Source organism: Pongo abelii, chromosome 13, assembly GCF_028885655.2.
Source record: "Pongo abelii isolate AG06213 chromosome 13, NHGRI_mPonAbe1-v2.0_pri, whole genome shotgun sequence".
Taxonomy (NCBI): domain Eukaryota; kingdom Metazoa; phylum Chordata; class Mammalia; order Primates; family Hominidae; genus Pongo; species Pongo abelii.
Window position 1 is genome coordinate 61,966,796 of NC_071998.2, and position 21,355 is coordinate 61,988,150.

A 21,355-nucleotide genomic window follows, 5' to 3' on the forward strand; every position below is an offset into this window, starting at 1 on the left:
TTAAATATTGAAGCCCTCAAAATCATCTTTGGAGAAAAACACAGTCTGCAGGACTGTTTCTGTGATTTTGTATTCCTTTCTTCCAGGCATGTCCTTAACCTTGGCAAAACAAACTTCTAAGTTGATTGAGAGCTGTCTCAGGTATTTTTTGGTTTATATGTTACTGCCATTTAAAAATAGATTATATTGTATATCATCAAAGTGTTACTTCTGATGTGATACTTCTGAAAACAGGGAAATATAGGCCTGGGAAAGCAGGTCCTTTTTCCTCTAGACATAAACTGGATTTGTAAATAAAACGCCTGCGTCTTTCAAGCTACAAAAATATATAATCAGCTATGGGGGGATACAGAGGTCAAAATTCCTCTCCCCACTCCACCCACCATCCCAAATAAAACAAGATTAAACCTGGAAAAAAATTATGCAGAACAATTACTTTGGGGTTCTGGCAATCAGCCAAAGACAGACAACAAATTGGGAAGCATTTATTCATTGAAATCTGCTTAACTTTGGGTAAGAACAGTAGAATTCCATGATCTTTTTGTCTAGGGCTGCTCCCATAACACCTCCCAACCAGCACCCCCCACCACCCCCCTACACACACACACACTTTATCCATGAAGTTGTTTTACAAGAGCTGAGTTGGCCAAGAAAACCAGCAGCTTTGTTTCAAAGGAGAAAGACTTGATTTGGGGCACGAGGTGAAAAGCCACACACAGTGAGCCAAAATCATCTTTGGAGAAAAACGTGCCAGTAAAAGAGCCAAACTCAGCAGAAAATAAATGGGGCAAATCCATAGTTCTGCTAGCTTAAGATTGAAGTTAGAGCAAATGGTAAGCCAACAAGAGAGATAACAGGAAGAGCCTGGAAACGAGAGAGACACACAAGGGCTAGATAAGCAAGCTACACATCCCCATATGACTGGTAACCTAAATATGCATGTGAGGGAAATTTGAAGTGGCCTGGTAGAAAGTAAAAGCTAAAGCAAAAGAATTACCTGAACTTTGGATATGCTCCCAAGACCACGAACAGATCTACCAGCAGTAGGTGGGAGATTATGGGTGCAAGGTTTTTGAATACAACTTAAGCTGAAATCATTGGTTGACAACTAAAGTATATAGACACAGGAACAACCATCAGGAAGCCAGACAAGAAATAAAAATAAGAGTTTACAAACTGAGTGGAAACATTTGTGACCATATACTGCAGGATAAATTCTGCAGATCAAGTTCAAGAAAGTTACAAAATATAAAATAAAGCCCTGAAAGGGAAACATGAAAATTCAGGAGTACTATGATACACCATCTAAAATGTCAAATTTTCAATAAAAAATTACAAGACATGAGAAGAAACAGGTACATGTGACTCATACCCAAGGGGATCAGGGGAGGACAGGAAAAAATAAATACTAACTAACTTTGAGTCAGTCCACATGTTGGATTTAGCTGACTATAATTTCAAATCAGCTAACAAAATTATGTTCAAAGAATTGAAGAAACCACATTTGAAGAATTAAAGGAAAATATGATGAGAATGAATAAACAAATTAGAAATCTCAATGGAGAAACAGAAATAAGAAAAAAGAAACAAATAGACACTTTAGACTTGAACAATGATCAAAATGAAACATTCAGTAGATAGGCTGAATGGAATATTTGAGATGTCAGGAGAAAAAAATTAATGAACTTGACAATAGGTCAATAGAAATTATCTAATCTAAACAAATTATCTAATCTAAAGAATAGAAAGAAAAAGTTTAAAGAAAAATGACCAGAATCTCAGAGACTTATGGGGCAACACCAACTGTACCCAACACATGTGCAAGGGACATTACAGAATGAGAAGAGAGAAACAATGAGTAGAAAAACTGTTTGAAAAAAATGGGTAAAAACTTCCTAAATTTGTTAAAATAACATTAATCTAACAATTCAAGAAACTCAATAAACACCAATTACTATAAACGCAGAGATTCACACCTAGACATCTCCCAGTTAAAAACCTGAAAGTCAAAGACAAATGTCAAAATCTCAAAAACAGTAAGAGAAAAATGACTTATCACATACAAGAGACAGCAATACAATTAATGGCTGACTTCATGTCAGAAACAATAAAATCCACAGGGCAATAGAATGACATATGCAAAATACTGAAAAAATAAACCCTGTCAGTCAAGAAATCTATATTTAGCAAAACCCTCCTTCAAAAATAAACAGGAAATAAAGATATTCCAAGATCAATTAAGACAGAAAAATCATTACTAGTAGATCTGCCTCATAAGAAATACTAAAGAAAATCCTTCATGCTGAAAGAAAATGATACCAGAGTTAACTCAGATACATAGAAAGAAATAAAGTGTACCAGAGTTGGTAAATATGCACATAGGGATAAAAGGCTGTATAAATATACATTTTTTTCTTTTCCTTTCTTGACTTATTTTAAAAACATAAGATTATATAAAGCAGTAATTGTAACACTGGATTATAAGGGGTTTATATATATATCATGTAATATATATATGATAATAATAACACAAAGGAGTGGGGAGAAAAAGGAGCTATGATGGAATAAAGTTACTATTTTGCACCTGAATTGAGCCAGTATTAACCTGAGTGATGAATTAAAAGTTACTTCTGCCTGGCAGCCATGGCTGTGTGACCCCAGACCCAACTGTTTGAACCAGGGGTGGACAACTGTATTAGAGGTGACCCCTATATTGTCCAACTGTCACTTAAACTTTTGCACCGAGAGAAGAAGATCTGGCCCATTTAGACCCTCTTTCAGGTATTTGAATTGGGAAATAGAAATGTTGTGATCGACTGCAGAAGTTGAAGAAGAGAATAAATGAGGGTAAATAGGAGCTGAGTTGGCATCATTCAAGCCCAAATTATGGACAAGATAATGTTATGGTGCGTGAGGGTGACAGAATTCTGAGTAAGCAGAGCAAGCCAACTGGAGGAAAGTGAGAAGGAGAAAAATGGAATGGGAATGCTGTGAGAAGCAAGCATGAGACATCAAGTGTTGTGGGTTGAATGCTGTACATCAAAAACACACGTTCAAATCCTAGCCCCCAGTACCCGTGAATGTGACCTTATTTGGAAATAGGGTCTTCGCAGATGTAATCAAATTAAGATGAGATCGTACTGGATTACAGTGGGTCCTAATCCATAATCCAATGATGGGTGTCCTTAAAGGAAGAGGTAAATGTGGACACAGAGAAACACAGAGAGGAAGGCCATGCAAAAGCAGAGACAGAGATTGCCACTAGCCAAGGGACACCAAGGATGGCCAGCAACCACCAGAAACTAGAAGAAGCAAGGAAAGATTCTTCTTGGAGCCTTCAGGGGAGCATGGCCCTGCTGACACTTTGACTTCAGACTTTTAAGTCTCCAGAACTGTTGAGAAAATAAATTTCTATGTTTTTAAGCCACCAAGTTTGTGATACTTGGTTATAGTAACCCTAGGAACCTAATATACCAGGTAATGTTTGAATGAAGAAGAGAACAGCTTCTATTCCTGAATCCAGTTCCCAGGTAACCTGGCTGAGGCCACTTACCCTTAGAATCTCATGAGAGCTCCCTGAATCCTAAACATAGGCTTGTCATGTGAATATGAGTGGGTCTCTCCTTCTTGCATCAAAAGGAGCCAAAAGAGAACATGGATGGCAACACAAGAAGAAATAAGCTTCTATTTCCAAGTCCAGCAGTACCAGTGATCATGCTTTCCACAGTTTATAACTAATTTAAAATATAAAGTAGTTAAGGGGATAGAAATGGCCCTAGAAAAGGTATAGAAAGAAAGAAATCTACTTACAGCAAGTAAGCTGGCAGTCTCAAATATTGCCCAACTATATATTTTCATTGCTGAGGGAAAATCTATAAGAAACAGTACATTAAGACATCAGCTAAGAAGTGCTCTCTCTGTTTTTCATGCTTCTCTAGCAAACTGGTTACTGATAATAAATTGAAACTGGGTTTATGGTCTGCTAATGGATGACTCAATAATCCACTCCTGTGCAGGGATAATATAAATGTGTGAATTCACATCTATTAGGCACTGTTATTTATGTGTATAAATTTTTCTGGGCCACAGTGCCTAGATATTTGATCAAACATTTTTCTGGGCATTTCTGTGAGGGTACTTTTAGATGAGATTTACATTTAAATCCATGGACTTTGAATAAATTAGATTGCCTTCCATAATGTGGGTAAACCTCATCCAATCAGATGATGGCCTGAGGAGAATAAAAGACTGACCTCCCCCAAGCAAGAATGAATTCTGCCAGTGTGAAACGAACTCAGACTCAAACTGTAATACTGGCTATTCTCTAGGCCTTTAGCCTACTGGCCTGTCCTACAAATTTTGGACTTGCTATCCTCCAAAATTATGTAAGTCAATTCCTTAAAATCTCTTTCTCTCTCTCACACAGGTAGATAGATAGATACATACATACATATAATATATATGTAATATATGTGCATATATATATATACACATGATACAAATGTGTATATGTGTACGCACACACACATCCTATTGGTTCCATTTCCCTGAAAAACCCTGACTAATATAGGCACTTTCTATGTGTAAGTTGCTTTTACTTAAGAATTCACTAATTCAGATTTTAACAAATGTTAGCTAAGCATTTACTAGACACTGTACTAGGAGCTGAAAATATAAGAAAGAAAAAATAAAGTTCAGAGAAGAAAAAAAGAAATGAAATGAAAAGAAAAAGAAAAAGAAAAAAGTCCCTGACCCCAAGAAACATGATCTCACCAAAATCTCACAATTGCTCTGTTATTATCCTTATTTCACGTAATAACACTTAGCTTTGGAGAGCATAATAACATGGCAGTCACTAAATCCCAAGCTAGGCTTTCAAAGCCAGCACTGTAACTCCAAACCCTGGACTCTTTTAATTACTCTCCATTGCTTCCCTTGGATAAATTGAATAAATAAATAAATCCACAGACCCATGGCTGGATTCAATTCCAACTTAACTATTCCTGTGATTGAACTTTTAAAAATTTTGATAACAACATTCACTCTCCTTGGCCTCATTTGTGGTGAAAATGCTAGGGTAGAGAGGAAAGGTGAAATAATATAAAATTATACAAGATACCAGTCTCCTCTTACCAGGTTCATCGGCCCCTAGAAAATTGTGAGTGATGAGGAGGACTCTCTTAGTCAATTTAGGTTGCTATAACGAAATACTATAGACTGGGTGACTTAGACAACAAACCTTTTTTTTCATAGTTCTAGAGGCTGTGAGGACCACGATCAAGATGCTGTCAGATTCAGTTATTGGCGTGGGACCTCTTCTTGGCTTGCAAACAGCTGCCTTCTCACCGTATCCTCACATGGCAGAGAGAAAGAGCACATTCTGGTGTCTCTTCCTCTTCTTATGAGGAAATTAAGCCAACCACAAGGGCCCCACCCTCAAAACTTCATCTTAACCTAAATACTTCCCAAAGATCCCATCTCCAAATGCCATCATGCTGGGGGTTATGGCTTCAACATGAATGTTCATATGTTGAAAATAACAAGTCCATAACAAGTACCCTCTACTGCTGGTTATTCAAAAAGAGAAAGTCAAGCCTTATCAAGAACTATTACAAACTCACAATTAATTTACACTTTCCAGTCTTATTAATTCTTCCTATGCCACATTTATTTACTGTCCCTTCATTGCCCTTGGCTCAACGCAAACATAACTATAAAAACCATGACCAGAGAATTTAACTAGTTTGGAATAGGTTTGTTTGTTTGTTTGTTTATTTATTTGTCATTTTGTGCAGTTTACTACAGAGATAAATTTTTCTTTTCAGTCAAAAATCAACTCACCTGATAGATTAAAAAACTCTACTCAATGGAAAGCTGTTCAAGCAAATACAAGAAACATTTCACCCTGAGTTTCATCCTGGTGGTATTCCAAGAAATTTTATCCCACAAATCTTATCAATGAAATTGGTAAGAGTATCTTAAGCCTCCAAGGAAGTGCCCAGAAACTTCTGAAATCTCTTTCTTCTGTGAAGCCTTTCCTGCACACAAATCTGCTCCTGTCTTGGGCAGACATAATTAAAACATGCCACAGGGCATAGTACACACTGAAAGGTAACATAAAATGGCAACTAAAGTATTAGACATGCCTTTTCTCACTGATTTCATTTTCTAAACTTTTGTTGATTACTTTACTTCATGTTTTTTGAAACATCTCTTCCATTGTCTATCTCCTGATGATCTGCCCACATAAATGAGCTCTGCCCTAGATTACACACTCCTAAAATGTCAATCACAGCACCAACAAAGAAAGACATTGGCTATCCACATTCTATGCATTTTTCAAAGTCTAGCTCAAATCCTACATCTTCACAGACTCTTCCTCTGACAACTCACCTGTAACCATTTATTCTCTTGGAACACCTATCTATAACTTCTGTCACTTTGTGACTCACTCCAGCTATTAAACATATTTGTTTTTGCAGTGGCTCACATCTGTAATCCCAGCACTTTGGGAGGTCGAGGTGAGCAGATGGCTTGAGTTCACAAGTTTGGTACCAGTCTGGGCAACATGGCAAATCCCCGTCTCTACCAGAAAATACAAAAATAAGCCGGGCTTGGTGGTGCATGCCTGTAGTCCCAACTACTTGGGAGGCTGAGATGGGAGAATGGCTTGAGCCTGGGAGGCGGAGGTTGCAGTGGGCTGAGATCACACCACTTCACTCCAGCCTGGGCAATAGAGTCAGGCCCCTTGTCATATATATATATATATATACACACACACACACAAATACACACATATTAACATATATACACACACGTATACATATATGTGTGTATATATATTTGTTTTTGGAGAGAGCCTCAGAATGGAAAACCAAGCTGAGAATGGCCATCACATATGAAATTTGCCATTTGAGAGAGCTTAGGGAAATGAATTTATGTTAAAAGAAGGAGAATTGAGGTGGTACGTTTGGTTCAAGCTCATTGGGTTCTTCCTGAGGGGAGGGATGATTATATGTTTGTGTCTAACTCTCAAATTATTCACAGTACAGTTTTCAAGGTTTAGTTCCTGAGTCCTGGGGTGAGAAATGGGCTGCAATAAACATTACATTAAAATGAAAGAACTGTATCATCTATTTGATAAGAAACTTTGGAGATTGAACTGCTTTTCCGCAGAGGGTAAAAATGAAGCAAAAGACATTTTCAGCATACCAGTAACGTGATATTCAGGATTTTCCCTTAGAAACAACAGAGGATAAGGCCAGGCATGGTAGCTCACGCCTATAACTTCAGAGACTCAGGAGAATCACTTAAGACCAGAAGTTTGAGACCAATCTAGGCAACATAACAAGACCTCATCTCTGCAAAAAATAGGAAAATTATAATAGCTGGGTGTGGTGGTGCGCACCTGTAGTCCCAGCTACTCAGGAGACTGAGGTGGGAGGATCCCTTGAGCCCCGGAGGTCAAGGCTGCAGTGAGCTATGATTGTACCACTGCACTCCAGCCTGGACAACAGAGCAAGACCCTGTCTCCAAATAATAATAATAGTAATAAATTAAATTAAAAAGACATAACAGAAGATACACAATCAGACACTCCCAGGCTCAGGGTATTGTCCACACCCAGAAGTCAGGCTAGTGGGAGTCTTCAGTGTTATGACCTCAGACAAGCTCAATAAGCTGTAGCAAAAATGTCATGGTGTTAAGATGGAACTACAAAAGGGAACATGTGTGAGAAATTCTTTAGCAGCCTAGGGGGTTAGGAAGAACTTCAGAGAAGCTGAAGCTTTTTAAATGATACAGCCCTGGAGGGAGAAAAATAAAGAAGGCCTACAGGATATTTTTGTCTAAAAATTCTGTTACTCTTTTGGACAGGTTGGGTGGCATATTTACTGCTCTTTATTTTTATTTAAATATATTTGGGAGTATTCTTTAATTGCAGATTCTCTGAGGGTATATACTTTATTGCACAGTCCTCCCTCAGTATCCAGGGATCAGTTCCAGGACCCCCATGCATGCAAAATCTGTAGATATTCAAGTCTCTAGTATAAAATGGCATAGTATTTGCATGTAACTTGTTCACATATAACTTACCCCCATACAGTTTTAATCATCTCCAGATTACTTAGGATACTTAACACAATGTTAGTCCTATGTAAATAGTTGTTACACTGTATCAGCTTTTTATTTATATTATTTTTATTGTTGTATTGTTACTTTCATTGTTTTTTTTTTTTTCTGAATGTTTTAGATCTGTGATTGGCTGGTGTGCAGATGCACAACCTGTGGATACAGAGGACCAACTGTACAGGCTTTTAGTACCTCCCATTCAACACAGTTGCTGGCTATTGAAAAACACATGCACACACACTCATTATTGGTTAAACTGAATTAAGAAATGCTTTTTTATTATGATAGTGAGAATGCTGAGTTCTTCTGCTTGTCTACTTCAAATATAATCTACTGGTCTTGCTTTTGCATATACAGGATGCATAAGATTTGTAAGAAAATAAGCAAGTGGCAGAAAATTAATAGAGCAGACAAAGCTAAGGGAAATTAGTTGGGCAGCTTATGCAAAGCCTGTATTTTGGCTGATGTTCAACCTCATTTATTTATTTTTTTCTTTTATTCATCTGGGACTAAAATGTGTGTTCTCTCATTTCAAGAGTAAGAAAGCAAAAACAGAGGGATTGTTTGAGTCACAGCAAATATATTTTCCAAAGAAGATTATATATGTCGCTTACAAGTTAGATTTGAAGTGAATAGTGAAGGGAAGGGATTAGGAATTATGTTACAAAACTACGAAGAGAAAAAATGAATTAAATAACGTGGAGGAGAGCAGTGAATATTGAATCTATAAACTCTGACCAGTCTTATCCACATTTTGTATTCTTGACCCTATAAATTGAAGATATTGCCACTTGTGTGGGGAAGGGGTATGAAAGATTAGACCACGATATTTTAAAACAAAGTGGAGATGCAGCAGAGGCTGTGATTTGCCTCATGAAAATTTATTGAATCCTAGTTAGTTTGGAAGCTGTAAGAGAAAGAAAGAGCTAGGACACTTTAAAGCAGCATTGGTAAACTATAGCCCATGGCTCAAATCCAGTCTACTGCCTGATTTTGTTCAGCCGATAAACCTAAGAATCATTCTTACATTTTTAAATAGCTGAAAAGAAAATCAAAAGAGAAATAATATGTGTGACACGTGAAATTATAAGCAATTTAAATTCCAGATTCCATAAACAAAATGTCATAGGAACATAGGCATACTTGTTTGTTTCTATGGGTGCTTTTGAACTATAATGGCAGACTTGAGCAGTTGTGCTAGAGACCACAGTATGTGCAAAACCCTAACTATTCACTCTCTGGTTCTTTACGGAAAGTTGAATGACTGTCGCTTTAGAGAATTCAGTTGGATAGCAAGTTTGTTTGATTTTAATCTTCACAACTTAACGAGGGCTTTATGCATCAGTACTTTTGTCAAATTAGAGTGGTTGCAGGAGGATCTTATTCCAGTAAACCAATCTGCCTGTTTCTATATGAGTATTTGCACTTTTGAGGAAAACTCAGTCCTCCTAAAGACCAAAGTGGTTATTTATAGTGATTTCTCTTCATCCTACTAAGTATAAAGAGCATGATTTATTTTGATACCTCTCACCTACAACCATGTTGTCAAACAAAATTGTCCCTGTTCTATAACATAATTATGTCATTACTTTTCACATACAACTATAACATCTTTCTGGGATGCAACAGACCTTCAGAACAAGAGAGTCGATGTGGATGGTCGATGTGGATGCAGTTCATAACATAAATTAGTAAAATGGGTGATGATAGAGTAGATTGTTGATATTAACTCTTTGCCCATGTTTAAACTTCTGCATTTTCCTTCCAAGGTCCAAATAAATCCAAATATTTTACCACATTTAATATACCAACCTCGAACTTTTTAAATCTGGCAGTATATAATTAAGAAAATCTTTCCACTACTCTTGCCTCTCAATATGATGAGGTTTTTATATAATATCCCTTCTTGCTTGTATCTTGCTTCTTACAGACTCCTTTTATTGCCTATCAACTTTGATATTTCCCATGAGTATTTTTCTCCTCCTCCAAAGCTCAAATAACAGTAAACATTAAAGATAATTGTTGCTCCTGACACCACTTAACTAATTCAGAGCAAATACCCAGTTGTACTTGTTAAAATTCAGGTTTCCAAACAAAAACTCCGAAGGAGTTTCAGAATTCTTTATTAAATTTAAAACACTTACATTTTTCTCTTGGGATGGGTGCTGTAATTTTGGGCTAAATATCCAGTCTCCCCACACTTGAATCCCAAATATTCAAATTATTAAGTTATAGAAACACAAAGCTATATATGGCTTTTATCAGTTATTTATTTAGCTCCAACTGAGAGAGATTTGTCTTAAATTACCATGAGCTCTGCTCCTTAATATAAGGAATAAAACTAACTTCAATAGAGTTTGGTACAGTACCTAGCATAAAATAGATATACAGTATATATACAAGTTACTTTTTCGAATGAGCAAAAGTAATTGCAATGAATAATTATGTAGTGCTATTTTAACTTTCCAAAGCATTTTTCCATTTTTATACTTCACTGTCTCAGACATACGAAGATACGTGTTCTCAAAGGCTGCGCCTGCCTGACCTTTGACCCTTTGTCAAAGCCCCAAAGGGTTGTTTCATTAGGCACAGTTTGGTGAATATTAGGAGTTACAATTTCAGGTGTCCAGCTAAGGAGGCGGCTCAGATTTGTTCATTATCTAAGCAAGAGAAGGAATTGAACCTTCTTGAAAATGTCTGGGATCACAGAGCTACCAAATACCCCAAAGTAACAACTACTGTCCCAGGAAAGCTAAATAAACCTATAAATGTACTAATGCAATCAATGGCAAGTTAGCAAGTAATCTGAGATGGGTAGTGCAAGACACAAGTCACCCAAAGAACCACAAGGTACCCGTGTTACCTCAGGATACCAAGCATCAGAAAAAGAGATGGGATTACCTAGCCATAATTCCACACTTCCCTTTAAAAAAAAAAATTATACATATATATATATGTTTGTAGAGATGGAGTCTCGCCTTGTTGCCCAGGCTGGTCTTGAACTCCCAGGCCCAAGTTATCCTCCCACCTCAGCCTTCCAAAGTGCTGGAATTACAGGTGTGAGCCATCACACCCGGCCACACTTCCTTTTCTTAGAGAAGAATCTACCACCCCACAGCCCTGGAATGCTCAGCCCTGTAAATAAAGACATCTTGCCTCACTGGCCAGAGTCAATTGGTCTAGAGCTGCACGTCTGACTCAAAACAGATTGTTCACATTCATTCAGGTCTGAGGAAATAGGTTACTGAGTATAGTCACCTTTTGGTTTTCTTTTTTTGTTTTTTTTTTGAAGTTTTGTTTTTTGTGTTTTTGTTGTTTTTGTTTTTTGACTGCCAGGAATCTAAGCCGTGTTGAGTTTGAGAAATTTCCTACCTCATGAGACCTAGTGGGAAGCATATCCCTCTTTCCACAGTGGAACCTGAATTGCCCAATAATTGCTTTCCCAGCCTCCCTTGCAGCCAAGGAACTGGCGCATGACCTAGGCTTGATCGATCAGAAATATCTGCCCTGAACTTTGGATTGGCACCTAGTGATGCACAGTGTGGGAATGCTAGAGAATTGTGTTTTGAGAGCACTGAAGAGAACAGCAGTGGAAGCAGCAATAGCAGAGCCCAGTGCCTTCAGTGTCAAAGGTGCAAACTGTGGGTGCCTGACAATCAACAGATGGGGAGTCTTCCCCGGACATGACCCTGGCTGTCCTTCTGGTTGAGAAGTCTCCCTTGTTTCCTGCCTATTTTCCAAGCCTTCTCAACAATTCTAGGAGCTTTCCAATATTGCCTAGTAAGTTCCTCTTTTACTTAAATTAGCCATGATAGTTTCTGTTGCCTGCAACTGAGAAGAGTAACTGAAACACAGAGTCTAAGTCAGTTGGCTGCCAGCACCAGACCATAAAATAGGAAATGTGGGAGCCGAAGCTGTCATTTGAAAATGACCACAACAGGCCATGCAAATAATAGAAGACAATCTACAGGTGCTCCAAGAAAAGCAGACACCAAAGACAATGAGACGCTGGAAAGAAAAAGTAAGAGAGCGTTCGCACCCTCCCTTAGTATCCTCAAGTCTCAGTCCCACAAGAACAGGCCATACTTCATTTCTTACCTGTGGATTGCCTTAAAATTACCTGTTGTATCCTTAAAATAAATCTTTCATTTTATAAAATTTAATTCATTTTTTAAAAGACTTGTATTCCTTGCAACCAAGTATGTCCTGATTAAGTCAGCCAGAGAAATAGAAAACCATAGTTATCTGCAAATACACAAAACATCATGATTAGGACACAGAGGGATTTAGAGTACAAATCATGAGAGGACCCTCTCTACCCTCCTTCTCATTTGGTGATGACTCTACTTTCAGTTCATGGGTGCTAGAAACATGTGCATCTACTACTGTATTAAAACTTATTAATTAGTAAGTTATTTCTACTACTAAGTACATACGAAAATCATTAGGTCATATCTATATGCCACCCAATATAACCACTACTGTGATCTGGTTTTCACTCCAAACACCACTTCTGACATCAAATGTGTGGGAGTTTTTTCCCATGCCAACCAATTGTCCAACCTTGAAACACCAACGGTGTGTCCTACAATTCAATTCAATTATGATACTAACTACCTGGAGTTAGCACAAGTCTGCCCCAACTTCAGATGACAATCACAAAACTGAACCACCTGTACTTCTGACCAATGAGCTATAAGTCACAGGTTCTCATGATTCCCTCTTCAGGTTTGATAATTTGCTAGAACGGTTCACAGAAGTCAGGGAAGAATTTTACTTGCATATACCAGATTTTTAAATAAAAGATACAGCTCGGGAACAGCCAAATGAAAGAAATGCATCGAGCAAGTTATAAGGGAAGAGTGTGCCAAGCTTCCCACCCTGTCTGGGTGTTCCACTCGCCCAGCACCTTGGTGTGTTCGCCAACCCAGAAGCTCTTCAAACCCCATTGGTGAGGGGTTTTCTGAAAGCTCTATTATATTGATCAAATCACTGATCACTGATCATTAACTCATTCTCTATCCCCTCTCCCCTTCCTGGAGGTTGAGTTGGGGCAACAGCACTGAAAATTCCAACCCTTAATTACATGGTTGATACCTCTGGCTACCACCTCCTATCCTGAAACCTAAGGGCCCACCAAGAGTCACCTCCTTAGCATAAACTCAGGTATGGTTGAAAGGGGCTTGCTACGAATAACAAAAAATGCTTCTATCACTCAGAAAATTCCAAGGGTTTTAGGAACTCTGTGCCAGAAACCAGGAACAAATACCAAATACAATTTTTTTTTTTGTTATATCACAAAATCACAATAATAGAGAAAGATTTAGCTAAAACGTTAACTCTGAGTTGAAGGCTAAGAAGGCTCCCTGGAACATAAAAGCAATTATAATACCACAGAGGAACCATCTGTCAAGATAGACTCTGGATTACAGAGAAGATGGTGGTGAGGCCTGCTGACAGATGGAGCCTCAGATCCACTCTGGGAGGAGCGGTGGACAGCTGGCTTCTATGGCCCAGGCTTCTGGCCATTTTTTCACACTCATGACTACATCATGTCTGCTCCCAAATGTGGACAAAAAGCTCTGAGCAAGCTACCCCAAAGTGGGCTGACAACAGCCGGGAACCCTACAAGGCCAGCACCGCAGTCCACTCATGGCCCGTGAACCCAGAAAGTGCTCAGGTTTGTCCTGTCCCAGGAAGCGTGTCAGAAACCAAAGACAGATCATCTGCTCTTCCCTTCTGTCCTCTGAGCCTTTCTGTCATCTTTTGTTCTTTTCATTTTCCAGGTTAGCCAAGAGGGAAAACAATGAAAACCCTTTAGAGAAGCCACTTTGCCTCTGCTTTTGCTCTTAAAGTGTTCCTGAGTAACTTCTCGGCAAGGCTCCTTCTTATCAAAGGAAGCTAAGGAATGATAGCTTTGAAGACGAAGAAAGCCACAAACCTCTGTAAGCCAGTTTTAAAACAAAAATCTGTAAAATACTTCCAATATGAAAATTCTAAGAATCTAAGACTTTCCACTGAAACTAGAAAATCCCATAAGGTCTCATAATATAAAAATAGCCCTATTTACCTCAGTGATTTGTTGCAGGAATCAAGTGAATAAATGTGAGAGCGGTTTGAAAGGTGTACAGTACTAAATAGTGAGAAAAAAATACTAAAAAGTCATCATGGGGTAGTGCTCATACTAGTAGACACAGTTATAGCCACTGAAATTAGCAAATTATCAGGATCCAGAACCTGATCTTAGAAGATCATAGTCAAATGAATCCATGTATGGGATGCACTTAGAACAGTGCTCCATGGTAAGTACTTTCTAAATATTCGCTATTTTATTATGATGATTACTGGGAATAACAGTGGGGGTGCTGCTGAAGATAGTGGTAGTATATTATATATTGATACCTTTATTCTTATCATTTTTTTCAATAATGGGATGGGGTCTTTGACTTTATTGTACCATGTAACTTTCTTATCATCGAGACTTAAGTGTTTGGGAATTATCAATCCCTTATGCTGTGATTACATTTACCAGTATTTTATACCCAAGGAGGCACTGTCTCACTACCACCCAGAGACCCCAAATTCAACATAGCTGCTGCCAACAGACCAGTGATTACTGTCGCATTTGGTTATGACCCCTTCTCAAAGCCTACTTTTGCACCAGCTCCTCATAAAATCCCCAAAGCCATGCATTTCTTTTTAATTAAAATGAAAGACAATTTAGTTTGGAGAATTTCACAGCAGCCCTAAGGCATCATAAAACCCAACTGGAAGAATCACTGCCTAATAGCTAAATAGTCTTGAAGACAGCCAGAAACCTTTCTTATGTCATTCTAGAGTGTCTCAAGACGTAGTTAAAATACATAACAGCTGATCAATTTTATGCACTATCATAGCCACAAAACCAACCTATATCACAACCTGCTACAGCAAAAGGTCACTTCATGGGTGGCCCAGGGCCCAGCCATTAAAATGAGCCTTCAAGTTAGTTTTACCCATTGGCAATACTAGCATTCAACTGTCACCCTCTCCTTACATTAGCATGCTGTGATTATTCCCAGCAGTGGAGCTGGGCCTCCATGGTAACGCTCTTCAGGGAGCTGGGGAAGCTCTTTAATTATTAAAATGAATAATTCTTACCAACACACTTAATTGGGAAATATTACATGTTAAAGGGGCACTAATGGAACAGCTCTGAGAACCAAGCAGTGTGATAGAGTATGCTTTTTGATGTGAATTTTAGCAATAGTCTCCTCATCCCATCGCATCATGCATTATTTAGTTGCTTCTTAAAAAAATCTATCATTTCATTTCTAAGTGGAGATGGAATTATTGAACGCGCAAAAGCAAAGCTGTGAATTACTCCCATGCATTTGAACCATAACCAGCCCACAAAAAAAAACAAATACAGTGAATCGTCATATTATCTCTGACTGTTAGGAAGTCAACCAAAAAAGACCCTGAATATTAACATCAACCAGTTAACACAGAGAGTTGAGTTAGCTTTACAGAGGGGTAGCTGCAGTATTCCCTCTATCAGAAACAAAAATTTGTACATTGAAAGCATTTGTCTAACTTCACCCATGAAAATTCTTTTTTTTTTTTTGAGAGAGTCTCGATTTGTCGCCCAGGCTGGAGTGCAGTGGTGCGATCTCGGCTCACTGCAAGCTCCGCCTCCTGGGTTCACGCCATTCTCCTGCCTCAGCCTCCCAAGTAGCTGGGACTACAGGCGCCCGCCACCACGCCTGGCTAAATTTTTTGTATTTTTTAGTAGAGACGGGGTTTCACCGTGTTAACCAGGATGGTCTCGATCTCCTGACCTCGTGATCCACATGCCTCGGCCTCCCAAAGTGCTGGGATTACAGGTGTGAGCCATCACATCAGGCCAAAAATTCTTAAACATACTTGCCATAAGTGTGTATTTCTCTGCGTTATGTTATGTATTCTCAGACAAATAAGACTTATTCCAGAAATAGATAAAAGAACTCAATCTTTTCATGAACATGTCACCCACAAATATAAATAATTTAAGTGCTGTGGCATGGTTCTCTTAATGTTCTTCAAAAAGACAGTTTCTATCATTAAAGAAGAAAAAAAATCCAAGGGCAGTGTTCTTATTCATGATTACAAAATGAACTGAGATTACAAAATAAATTTCTATGACAGAGAAAATGATAGAAGCACAGGGCATAATAATACTGGAAAACTAAAGAATGAAAAGCAAACATTTTTAATACATTGACAAGAGCTTTTTGTGCGTTCAGTTTAATTAACATAAGATTTCATAAGCATTGAGTGATCATTAACATCTCACATGCTGCCCACAGGAAAGACGATACCATACATCTTCTAAAAATTTCTCCAATGGTCACTGGCGCTCCACCCACAGGCTCTTTGAGCACCAGAAGGATCCCATAGGGAAAATGAAATTGCTTGCAGCATGTTAGTTTTTCCCTGACCTTGGCTGGTCCCGTGTCCACCAGTACAAATCCTCGGCATTGGCCAGGTCTGTGTTTCCCGGGATTCTTGATCCTTGCCTTCACCCCTCACTCTCCCCCACCAGTTTGCCCCCACTGAATGTCAGTTTAGCAATTAAAAAGAATGATCAGTGTGCCCCTCAGATAATGCAAATGTCAAATTACACTGCTAGCTCCAAATTCCCTAGTTGGCTTTCTAGATCCTCTAGCTTTCTGAATCACCCTCTTGTTTCACTGTATCTGTCAGGCTGCCTGGTCTCCAAATGCTGAGAGGAAAATCAAAGAGTCACTTGCCTGGAAAGGGGTAATTTCTATCAGTGACATTTCCATTAGGAAGTTTCCTACCGAGCTGCTCTCATCTTAATACCAAATACTCATATTAATGTCCCTCCCTAACTCAGGTCCCTACACTAATTTTTAAAATTAAAATTCGAATGATTTATAATGAACGACTGCTAACTGTCAGGCTGCAAAACCAATGACTCATGGGCACCCTCCTAGACTTCCATGTGCCTGATCTCTACTGTGTGTTTTATGTCAGACCTCTCACTGTTTGGGAGATATCATAGGATAAGCTTGCACAGTTTTTAGTTGTTTAACAGCGCTTGCAACACAGAATACATGTAAACAAATAGAGCAGAGGTTTTCAAACCTGCTTTAGCAGCAGCTCTACTCTCAAGTGAAATTTTACAATAAACAAATATAAATACATTATTTATGATCATGTATTTACTAAATGTATGCATTCATATATGTAACAATTATATTAAGTCAGTTTGTTTTAATGAAAGAAAAAAATGCAGAAATCAGAGATTTACATGAAAATTATGTAATAACCTTTGCATCCAAGTTATTTGCATATTTTTTGTTTGTCTGCACAGATAACCTGTTTCTGACAGCTTGTCTGTATTCTCAAGCTATTCTTCAATTAGGCAGAAATGGCAGGGGTTTTATTCCAAGGCCTATAGAAAATCAAGATAACCCGGCACAATAAATTGTCATATAAGTGGTCCTGAATGTGTTAAAATTTGGTACATAACACACTTGAGTTATTTCACATATCATGTTTTAATAGTTGAATATATTTGTACAGGAAACCTAAATCACTCATTTAGGAATCACTAAAATACAACCATGAAACACTAAGTCTTTGTAGAACACAATTTGAAAACCCAACTGATGCAGATTCCATTGATGTTTAGGGAAATGTAAGCAGCTAAAGAGATAAGGAAAAAGTTAACTTGGAGAAAAGGCTGTGGCTGTTACCCTTGGTAACTTAATTCCCTGAGCACTTGGCTGTATCCATACTCCACCCTCCAGCACTGATTACATTCTTCCATGCGTTGTAGGAAGGTAAGCCTGTGGCTGTCCCCTGTAGGAGATCATATGCAACTCAAGACATTGTTGCATATCATCGTTAGAGACGGAATTGTGTCTTCCCCAGCCCCACAAATTCATACATTGAAGCCCTAACCCCTATGTGACTCTAGAGACAGGGCCTTTAAGAAGGTAATGAATGTTAAGTCTAGTCCAATAGGACAGATGTCCTATAAGAAGAAGCAACAACAGAGAGCTCTCTCTCAACATATGTGCCACAGAGAGATGAGCAATGAGAGGATCGAGCAAGGAGGTACGATCTGTGAGCTGAGGAGAAAGGCCTCGCCAGAAACCAAGCCTGCTGGCACCTTGACCCTGGCCTTCCAGATTTCCAACCTCCAGAACTTTGAGAAAATACATTTCTGTCATTTAAGTCACCCAGTCTGTGGTAGCATGTTATGGCAGCCCAGGCAGACTAATACAATCATAAAATGAATATTTCAGAAAACATTTTTAAAATGAACACCACAAAAGCAATTTCTTTTTTTATCATTGTGAGGTCACCTGAATGTGATGCACTATAAAATGTTCAGCAGGATTACTTTGTAATGACTGTCATTATTCTTCTGTTTGAATGAAAGCAAAAGTTTTGGCAGTTAGGTTTGAAACATGGGTGTCCATGGGTTTGATGTGATCTCAGCTCTATCTAACAGCCCCATAGATCATTGTACAGGGCTTTACATACACTGTTAGACTGGTAACATGTTAAATTGAGGAAAGACATCTTTGATTTTTTTGAGACTAATCTACTTGGATTTTATAGTTTCTTTTTCTCGATTTATGTTTTTTTGATTTATATTTTTCCCATATTTTACACTAGGGATAACAAAAGCATTGCACAGGTATTGCCACTCCACCATCAGTGTCTGTGACAACCAGGAGCAATTGATCCTGACCCCTTCTCCCCTCTAGGTTTAAATATAGACTCAGAATCCTTTTTAACACAGTTCTTCAGGTGGCCACTCTCAGTCATGTGAAAGGAAAATTATTTACAAACACTGTTTTTTGTCTTTTTGTTCAAATGTGGCTTTAGATATCAACATTTGATAAAATTTAAACATTTAATTATGGGTATGTCATTTACTCACTGGATGAGATGATTTTAGTCTGATCAGAGGTGCTGACTTAACTCCAAGGGCATCATTCATTCCCTGGAGTTGTGTGGTCCACAGATATGTGACAGGTTTTCCCCTCATTATTCACATTTGATTTTATTTATCAGTTTTAACTATTTTTAAACAAAATTCTTTTTTTTTTTTTTTGAGACGTAGTCTCACTCTGTCACCCAGGCTGGAGTGCAGTGGCACGATCTTGGCTCACTGCAACCTCCGCTCCCAGGTTCAAGTGATTCTTCTGCCTCAGCCTCCTGAGTAGCTGGGACTACAGGCACACACCACCACACCTGGCTAATTTTTGTATTTTTAGTAAAGATGGGAGTTTCACCATACTGGGCAGGCTGGTCTCGAACTCCTTACCTCGTGATCCGCCTGCCTCAGCCTCCCAAAGTGCTGGGATTACAGGCATGAGCCACTGCGTCAGGCTAAACAAAATTCTTAAATAGGAGATAATATCCAGCAATGTTAACTTCTTGCTTATAAAAACAACTAATTTGTTTTTAAATATCTTAAATGCCTTTAGTAATTTTTGAATAAACAAAATTTTTTACTATTATTAACTATTATTAAAAAGAACTTAAGATGAGACCTTCAGTTTGGAATGGCAGACCCAGTGTGGACCCTCCAAGTTTTTCAACAAAATATCATTATAAGCGGAAAAGATAAAAACATACTACATTTCCAAAATCTAAGGCAGATATAACACACTGCCAAGCCTGGGCTATTTTTGCTTTATCATTATAATTAATAAAAGAGACTATTTTTGCTTTATCATTATAATTAATAAAAGAGATTAAAAATCACATTGATATCTAGAAACAGAGAAAATCTTGGAGGCCAAGAAGCTAGAACCAAACACCTCAACTTGCCCCCCCAAGCAGTGACACTAAAATGGACGTAAATGGCACTCAAGTGCCATGGCCATCTGCACTCAAGTGCCCTGGCCATCTGCACTCAAGTGCCATGGAGCCAAGGCCATCTGCATTTTCCCTTTCTTCAAGTATAACTAAGTAGGGACAGACACTATGAAGTCTGGTCCTTTTGAAATATATTTTTTCTTCATGCAATCCTTTGAGAATGATAACATTTTTTCTCTGGATGGTACCGTGGATTATTTTTCAAAGTTCTGCTCTTCCTCTGAGTCTGCCAGATATACTTGCCTCCCCCTTATACTGCAGGCTTCTTCCTTAACCTTAGGTAGGCTAATTTTCATTACTCACCCTCAATCCATGGATGATTTGCCTGGGCTCAGCAGCGCTTGCCAATGGACAAGCTGTGTAAATGACCGGTGGTCCTGCTCTCCGTCCACTCATGCCCAGCCCCAGTCCAGATGCCGCGTTCATCCTGGCAAGTAGAAGGGAGCAACATTTTGACATTAACTGTTCTGGGCTTTTTAGAAATTATTTATTTTTATTGTGTTCTATGTATTTGAGGTATACAACATGTTCTGATACACATATACATAGTGGAATGATTACTGCAGTCAAGCAAATTTATATCCATCTCCTCACAGTTACCTTTTTATTTTCTTTTTCTTTGTGAGTAGGGGTGTGTGTGTGTGTGTGTGCATGCACAGGTGTGCTAGTGCATGCATGTACTGAGAACACCTAAAATCTTCTCTAACTGCAACCTCTGCCTCCCAGGTTCAATTGATTCTCCTGCCTCAGCCGCCCAAGTAGCTGGGACTACAGGCGCCTGCCACCATGCCCAGCTAATTTTTGTATTTTTAGAAGAGACAGGGTTTCACCATGTTGGCCAGGCTGGTCTGGAACGCCTGACCTCAGGTGATCCACCCTCCTCGGCCTCCCAAAGTGCTGGGATTACAGGTGTGAGCCACCGCACCTGGCCAGAGCCCAGTCCCTTTTAAGGACTCATCTGAGTAGGTCATATCCACCTAGAATATATTTCCCTTTCTTGAAGTCAACTGTGCCATACAACATAACCTTGTCATGGAATGATATCTCATCATATTCACCTACTCACAAAGAGAGGAGATTATACAAGCACAAGGATCACTGGGGTCATCTTAGAATTCTACCTACCACACCTCCTTTCTCCAAGTGTATCAAAAGTCGCAAAGAGATGCCTGATGAGGGCAAGGCCCCAGTACCTCATCAGACACATCCAGACAGTCTCACTTGAGGTTCTTCAGTATTAATCAATATTTCGATATGTTCATGCATTGTTTCTCATGGAAAAATTATTTACAGAAGTTGTATTGCAAGCCTGGCACTGTGTTAAGTGCTGGAGACACAC

General features: G+C 38.7%; 1 long non-coding RNA gene across 1 annotated transcript in view; it reads right to left on the minus strand.

The window, feature by feature from the left end:
- LOC129047867 (uncharacterized) overlaps positions 1 to 21,355 on the minus strand; it is a 125,752-nt gene that overhangs the window by 13,359 nt on the left and 91,038 nt on the right. The window contains exon 5 of the long non-coding RNA XR_008509718.2: positions 20,320 to 20,443. This is a non-coding gene — a long non-coding RNA (uncharacterized LOC129047867). The remainder of the gene's footprint in view (positions 1 to 20,319; positions 20,444 to 21,355) is intronic.